Genomic DNA, 8,624 nt, shown 5'->3' with positions numbered 1-8,624 from the left:
GTGTTCTGCATTGCGCGGCCGGTAATAAAAATAATTAGTTCAGTGCGTGATCTCTCATGTTTCGGACAGCAGAACGATCGCGTGGTCGGACGAAATATTGTGTTCTGCATTGCGCGGCCGGTAATAAAAATAATTAGTTCAGTGCGTGATCTCTCATGTTTCGGACAGCAGAACGATCGCGTGGTCGGACGAAATATTGTGTTCTGCATCGCGCGGCCGGAAAAAAAAATAATTAGTTCAGTGCGTGATCGCTCATGTTTCGGACAGCAGAACGATCGCGTGGTCGGACGAAATATTGTGTTCTGCATTGCGCGGCCGGTAATAAAACTAATTAGTTCAGTGCGTGATCTCTCATGTTTCGGACAGCAGAACGATCGCGTGGTCGGACGAAATATTGTGTTCTGCATTGCGCGGCCGGTAATAAAAATAATTAGTTCAGTGCGTGATCTCTCATGTTTCGGACAGCAGAACGATCGCGTGGTCGGACGAAATATTGTGTTCTGCATTGCGCGGCCGGTAATAAAATAATTAGTTCAGTGCGTGATCTCTCATGTTTCCGGACAGCAGAACGATCGCGTGGTCGGACGAAATATTGTGTTCTGCATTGCGCGGCCGGTAATAAAAATAATTAGTTCAGTGCGTGATCTCTCATGTTTCGGACAGCAGAACGATCGCGTGGTCGGACGAAATATTGTGTTCTGCATTGCGCGGCCGGTAATAAAAATAAAAATAATCAGTTCAGTGCGTGATCGCTCATGTTTCGGACAGCAGAACGATCGCGTGGTCGGACGAAATATTGTGTTCTGCATTGCGCGGCCGGTAATAAAAATAATTAGTTCAGTGCGTGATCTCTCATGTTTCGGACAGCAGAACGATCGCGTGGTCGGACGAAATATTGTGTTCTGCATTGCGCGGCCGGTAATAAAAATAATTAGTTCAGTGCGTGATCTCTCATCCCGGATAGAAATTAACATTAACTTGTATGACATAACTCATTGAAATACAATAGATTGTGTGGTAAACAATACAAACTATTGTACGCTTATTGTAAAATTTTCGCGGTTGTAAAAGATCTTTATTGTACTTACATTGAAAGTACAATAGATTTAAATGTTACCCATACATTCTATTATATTTTTATTGTTCGCTTTTGTTTAGTATTGCTCATCTAAAAACTGAACAAATTATAAAAGCATTCTGTCTGGATGATCAGGAAATCAGTCCTTAAAAAATAATATAATTTTGGAATATTTCATTGATTTATCATATTGATGAAATTACAATTGAAAACAATAAAATAACAATAGCTTTGCTTATCAAATGAAACAAAAAATTATCCCGTTTCTCAAGTATTTATTTTTATATTGCAGGTCTAGAAATGTTATGTAATAAAAATTTGAATTAAAAAATTAAAGGGAACCAAAACTCTTTTGCTAATCATTTCACTCGGAGAATGGATGGATTCATTTGAGCGTGTACAGTTTTGTTTATAATTAGTAGAAAGGCAAAAAATAATGAAACTTTATGGTGCGAGGCGGCAATGTCCCAGTGGGGAATGTAATGCCAAGGAAGAAGAAGAAGAAGATGGTGCAAGAAGTGTCCTTTTCATTACTGTTTCTGGTGCTGGGCAAGCGGTAGTTTACTGGCTTCTGAATCGAGGTACTTTAAGTGTTATACAACAAAAGTTCAATGTACAGTCGCGGTTCGCTGCTTGGGTCACAACCTGGACCCAACTAACGAATTCTGTTTTTTAGTTAGTTGGGTCAACTGACACCAATTTGAACTCGTGGATTCCAATTTGAACATCACAAATGATGTCCATAATGACGTCAAAACCCATTTTCGGCATTTGCATTGAATTTTGATGTATGAATGCTTTTAAGTTGGGCCATGGTCCAACCAGCGGAGGCCAAAATGATTAAAAGCCAACCAGCGAATCACGACTGTAAAGCCCCAAACGCAATACAACGGAACGGCGACGGAAACGGCAAATTTGACAGAAAATATATGGGCTAACTGTCAAATTTTCCGTTTCCGTCGCCGTTCCGTTGTATTGCGTTTGGGGCTTAATGCACGCAGTGGTTCATCCCGATCAACAAAAAAAAAGTGTTATCATCATAACACCTGATGATCGCCAAAGCAATTTGAAACATTTTTGGTAACTTGTTCCTTTTCAGAAATCAAGCTTATGATAAAATATTGCTGCTCGCTGCCTTCACTGATTCAAGACCGTTCAGTAGCTATCATTGGGCAATCACACAAACGGGAGGTAATTTTTTTCTTTTCTTCTCGACGTACACTTTCTAATAAAACTGATATTCTTTTATAATTTACATTTTTCACAGGTTTATATTTATATTCAACTTCGATCCACCTGTGCAAGGAAAATAAGCCATTGGAGATAAATCGAATCCCCTTCTCTAGTAGCAGCAGTTACGGCGTATTTAACGAGTATAGCGGACTGCGTCATTGTCGACTTTCAGCGTTTATGCACCCGTGTCAAAGTAACAGCATAGCAAGTTAGAATGAGTAAAAATTAAGTCTGAACTTAATTAAAATTAAATTGGAAATAAAATAATTTGAAAAACAATTAATTGTATTGTATTTTTGTTGTAATATTGGAGTATAATGTATTCTAAATCCTGTTGTTTTTCTACTGTAAAACAATAGAAAAGTTATTGAAAACATTTAGAACACAATGTTTTCTATTGTTTTGTCGCTCAAAATCATCCCATTGAAGAACCGTAAAATCAATTGTTTTGCTCCGACTTTTGTATGGAAAATTTTCGATTTTTTTATTGTAAAGATACATAACAACCCCCCTTTTTTATTGTAAAAGTCTCATTTACCATTTATTTTATCGTGGAAAACCATTATTTTTCATGTGATTTTATTGTTTAAATTCCATTATATTCAATCGTGAAAATTATGTTTTGAATGGTGGTGTAACAATAAAATGTATGATATTTTAATGATATTTTTTATCCGGGATGTTTCGGACAGCAGAACGATCGCGTGGTCGGACGAAATATTGTGTTCTGCATTGCGCGGCCGGTAATAAAAATAATTAGTTCAGTGCGTGATCTCTCATGTTTCGGACAGCAGAACGATCGCGTGGTCGGACGAAATATTGTGTTCTGCATTGCGCGGCCGGTAATAAAAATAAAAATAATCAGTTCAGTGCGTGATCGCTCATGTTTCGGACAGCAGAACGATCGCGTGGTCGGACGAAATATTGTGTTCTGCATTGCGCGGCCGGTAATAAAAATAATTAGTTCAGTGCGTGATCTCTCATGTTTCGGACAGCAGAACGATCGCGTGGTCGGACGAAATATTGTGTTCTGCATTGCGCGGCCGGTAATAAAAATAAAAATAATCAGTTCAGTGCGTGATCGCTCATGTTTCGGACAGCAGAACGATCGCGTGGTCGGACGAAATATTGTGTTCTGCATTGCGCGGCCGGTAATAAAAATAATTAGTTCAGTGCGTGATCTCTCATGTTTCGGACAGCAGAACGATCGCGTGGTCGGACGAAATATTGTGTTCTGCATTGCGCGGCCGGTAATAAAAATAATTAGTTCAGTGCGTGATCTCTCATGTTTCGGACAGCAGAACGATCGCGTGGTCGGACGAAATATTGTGTTCTGCATTGCGCGGCCGGTAATAAAAATAAAATAATCAGTTCAGTGCGTGATCGCTCATGTTTCGGACAGCAGAACGATCGCGTGGTCGGACGAAATATTGTGTTCTGCATTGCGCGGCCGGTAATAAAATAATTAGTTCAGTGCGTGATCTCTCATGTTTCGGACAGCAGAACGATCGCGTGGTCGGACGAAATATTGTGTTCTGCATTGCGCGGCCGGTAATAAAAATAATTAGTTCAGTGCGTGATCTCTCATGTTTCGGACAGCAGAACGATCGCGTGGTCGGACGAAATATTGTGTTCTGCATTGCGCGGCCGGTAATAAAAATAATTAGTTCAGTGCGTGATCTCTCATGTTTCGGACAGCAGAACGATCGCGTGGTCGGACGAAATATTGTGTTCTGCATTGCGCGGCCGGTAATAAAAGTAAAAATAATCAGTTCAGTGCGTGATCGCTCATGTTTCGGACAGCAGAACGATCGCGTGGTCGGACGAAATATTGTGTTCTGCATTGCGCGGCCGGTAATAAAATAATTAGTTCAGTGCGTGATCTCTCATGTTTCGGACAGCAGAACGATCGCGTGGTCGGACGAAATATTGTGTTCTGCATTGCGCGGCCGGGATTAAGAATAACGCGGTTCAGTTCAGTGCGTGATCGCTCATGTTTCGGACAGCAGAACGATCGCGTGGTCGGACGAAATATTGTGTTCTGCATTGCGCGGCCGGTAATAAAAATAATTAGTTCAGTGCGTGATCTCTCATGTTTCGGACAGCAGAACGATCGCGTGGTCGGACGAAATATTGTGTTCTGCATTGCGTGGCCGGTAATAAAAATAAAAATAATCAGTTCAGTGCGTGATCGCTCATGTTTCGGACAGCAGAACGATCGCGTGGTCGGACGAAATATTGTGTTCTGCATTGCGCGGCCGGTAATAAAAATAATTAGTTCAGTGCGTGATCTCTCATGTTTCGGACAGCAGAACGATCGCGTGGTCGGACGAAATATTGTGTTCTGCATTGCGCGGCCGGTAATAAAAATAATTAGTTCAGTGCGTGATCTCTCATGTTTCGGACAGCAGAATGATCGCGTGGTCGGACGAAATATTGTGTTCTGCATTGCGCGGCCGGTAATAAAAATAATTAGTTCAGTGCGTGATCTCTCATGTTTCGGACAGCAGAACGATCGCGTGGTCGGACGAAATATTGTGTTCTGCATTGCGCGGCCGGTAATAAAAATAATTAGTTCAGTGCGTGATCTCTCATGTTTCGGACAGCAGAACGATCGCGTGGTCGGACGAAATATTGTGTTCTGCATTGCGCGGCCGGTAATAAAAATAATTAGTTCAGTGCGTGATCTCTCATGTTTCGGACAGCAGAACGATCGCGTGGTCGGACGAAATATTGTGTTCTGCATTGCGCGGCCGGTAATAAAAATAAAAATAATCAGTTCAGTGCGTGATCGCTCATGTTTCGGACAGCAGAACGATCGCGTGGTCGGACGAAATATTGTGTTCTGCATTGCGCGGCCGGTAATAAAAATAAAAATAATCAGTTCAGTGCGTGATCTCTCATGTTTCGGACAGCAGAACGATCGCGTGGTCGGACGAAATATTGTGTTCTGCATTGCGCGGCCGGTAATAAAAATAATCAGTTCAGTGCGTGATCTCTCATATTTCGGACAGCAGAACGATCGCGTGGTCGGACGAAATATTGTGTTCTGCATTGCGCGGCCGGTAATAAAAATAATCAGTTCAGTGCGTGATCTCTCTTGTTTCGGACAGCAGAAGGATCGCACGGTCGGCCGAAATATTGTGTTCTGCATTGCGCGGCCGGTAATAAAAATAATTAGTTCAGTGCGTGATCTATCATGTTTCGGACAGCAGAACGATCGCGTGGTCGGACGAAATATTGTGTTCTGCATTGCGCGGCCGGTAATAAAAATAAAAATAATCAGTTCAGTGCGTGATCTCTCATGTTTCGGACAGCAGAACGATCGCGTGGTCGGACGAAATATTGTGTTCTGCATTGCGCGGCCGGTAATAAAAATAATCAGTTCAGTGCGTGATCTCTCATATTTCGGACAGCAGAACGATCGCGTGGTCGGACGAAATATTGTGTTCTGCATTGCGCGGCCGGTAATAAAAATAATCAGTTCAGTGCGTGATCTCTCTTGTTTCGGACAGCAGAAGGATCGCACGGTCGGCCGAAATATTGTGTTCTGCATTGCGCGGCCGGTAATAAAATTAATCAGTTCAGTGCGTGGTCTCTCTTGTTTCGGACAGCAGAAGGATCGCACGGTCGGCCGAAATATTGTGTTCTGCATTGCGCGGCCGGTAATAAAATTAATCAGTTCAGTGCGTGGTCTCTCTTGTTTCGAATCGGGCTTGCTAGTCATATGGCTACTGCTTCTGCCTCTTACGCAGGAGGTCGTGAATTTAATCCCAGGTCCGTTCCATTCTCCTACTTTGTATCTTTCTCTTTATTTCTCATGTTCTAGCAATCGCTAGAACTGGAAATGGACTTCCATACCGTTTCCATTACTATTCCTATACCTTCAATCTGAGTATTCTAACAGTAATCTGCTAGAATTGGAAATGAACTTATAGAGCTCGTTTCCTACATCCAATTAGAAATTCCATCAGTTACCTTCTCCTATCTATCACATTGGCAGCTCGTTAACCAAGACGGACCTCTGCCTCTCCAACCTAACCCAAAAATTCCAACAAATTCCGCATGAACTCTTGGCAAGTGCAGAGGTATATTCGGCTTGCAGTGGGCGAGTGATTGCATCATCATTTCCTCCCCCTTCCCTACATTGACTTGCATTCTGACGTGGCAGGCGCCAGTATGACCTAAAAAATGAGATCACCAGTACTTGTACATTGAAGATGTGTGCTAGTCCCAAGCAAACATCTGTTGGTTCCCTGTGCAAGAACAGCTGATCTGGTCATAATGGAGTAGCAACTACGAGCAGTCAATCAAGCTCAAGCTCAAGCTCAAGCTCAAGCATAAAACATAACAAATGATATATTTCAAATAAATATAACAGTTTAAAGCTGTTTATCACCTAAGCCAGAAATTTGAAACTGAACCTTTACTGCATGCTTAGATAAGACGTTTGAAGGTTTTTTTCCTCACCTTGTTGGAAAACCTGAAATTACCCATGTGGGGTTCACAACACAAAAATTCCTTACTATAGAGTTAGGTAATTTGTGAAAAGACCGCCACTTCAAACTCACTTATTATGCCAATGCGTGTGTATGCTCCGAAGATTTTGCAAGATAAGGCTGGTCTGGCAGCGGGAAAAATGTCAACGTTACGTCCAAACTTCTGGTCTTCAAATCCTTCGTCCGGGCGCAAACTCCCACCAACAAGATCAGCTGTCGCGGGAAATATTTGCGGTGAGCCATCCAATAATTCGTCCAATGCGATATTCTTTCACTTTTCACCTTTTCTTCCAAAAATACTGGGAATTGACTAGGAATTGGTAGCAAGAAAAAAATCAACTCGTTGATCTTCCGTTGAAAAGTAAGAAGTGCAAATTGAGAAATAAAAAGTGAGAAATTATGACTTCTCACTCCTTACTCCTCACTTCTCACTCCATATTTCTCACTCCTAAACACAATTACAATCAGACGTAAGAAATGATTAGTAGGAAGTAGGCGTCTCACTACTAATTTTTACCGTGAGTATTGAGAAGCGAGAAATGAGGAGTGAGATTTTTCTTTTCACTTTCTTCCTTTCTCATTTCCCATTGCTCAATTTTAACTTCGCGCTGCACACTTTTCTCATTGGGGTGTGAAAAATTACGAGTGAGAAGTGAGACGTCACATTTTTTACTTTCACTCATCATTTTGCTCTTCTCATCTCTCATTTCTCACTTTGCACGTCTTTCTTTTCACAGTGGTCGTTTATGCCAAACGACGATTTAGGCCAAAAGACGTTTTCGGCCAAATGGCCTATTCGACCAATCGACCTTTTCGACCACATGACCTATTCGGCGGAACGACATCTTCGGCTATATGACACGCTCGTCCAAATGAGGTTTCGGCCATATGTCCTATTCGGCAAAATGGTTCGTTCTGCCAAACGACCATAATGACCTTTCTGGCTAAATGACATTTTCAGCCAAATTACCTTTTCGTTCGGTCATTTGGCCGTATGATCCGTTTGGCCAAATGTCTTTCAGAGTTGAGGTTTAGGGCCGAATGGCTTCCAGCCAAATGATTCTTCCCTTAGAATGGGAGGGAGTCAATTCGACCTCCTCAATGGACTCTTCTTTCACGATCATCGTAACGTCGTCGACGAACTACACTACCTATAGTTTGGCTTCTGCCGGGAGCATTACCCTGCGTGAACCATTATTAATCACGTTTCACAGCAGTAGAACCGATACTCCCTGCCAAAGTAATGAGTTAGCTATCTCTGCCCAGCAGTCACTATTGAAAGCATTGTACATTGTGTTATCACCGCCAAGTATCAGATACCGCGCCGCTTGCATCTGATAACGATTTCGGTAGTGTGAACTACCAATTTGAAGGCGCCAGTAGCGCCGTATGCTGTCCATCAGATAGATTGATCTCTACACCGAGGGGTCTCCAGGTGATTTAAAAGGTTTCGGTAACAGGTTCACACGCTGTCTCTCTCATTTATTTATAAATGAACGTCTGTTCATCCAGGCACCTCTGCATAGCTGACCTGCAAATGTTCGGATTTTTAATAAAATTGCCTACAGCGCCATGTTCATGATTCCGTACGTACCGGATTCTTTACTAGGATCACGCGAGTTTGCCACCTCTTCGTCGGCAGCATATAAAAGTGGTGGCTTTATAATTGTTTTCAAATGAAGCGTGACTTTTTTTGTAAACACGCATATAAATGAACCGGTGCCAGCGAAAGTGGTACATGTTACATTGAGTAAATTTTTCAGGAGACGCATTCTCCCAAAAACATCGATTAATAAATTCAATTTTTTGCAACT

General features: G+C 42.0%; 1 long non-coding RNA gene across 1 annotated transcript; it reads left to right on the top strand.

The window, feature by feature from the left end:
* The first annotated feature begins 1,588 nt into the window (after positions 1-1,588).
* Positions 1,589-2,491, top strand: LOC134224375 (uncharacterized). The gene is made up of 3 exons (XR_009982929.1): positions 1,589-1,659; positions 2,178-2,269; positions 2,346-2,491. It is a non-coding gene; the product is annotated as an uncharacterized LOC134224375 (long non-coding RNA).
* The last annotated feature ends 6,133 nt before the right edge of the window (positions 2,492-8,624 follow it).

This window comes from Armigeres subalbatus, chromosome 3, assembly GCF_024139115.2.
Source record: "Armigeres subalbatus isolate Guangzhou_Male chromosome 3, GZ_Asu_2, whole genome shotgun sequence".
In the NCBI taxonomy this organism is placed as follows: Eukaryota; Metazoa; Arthropoda; class Insecta; order Diptera; family Culicidae; genus Armigeres; species Armigeres subalbatus.
Note: the sequence above shows the minus strand (reverse complement) of the source record. Positions and strands in the feature narration are given on the sequence as shown.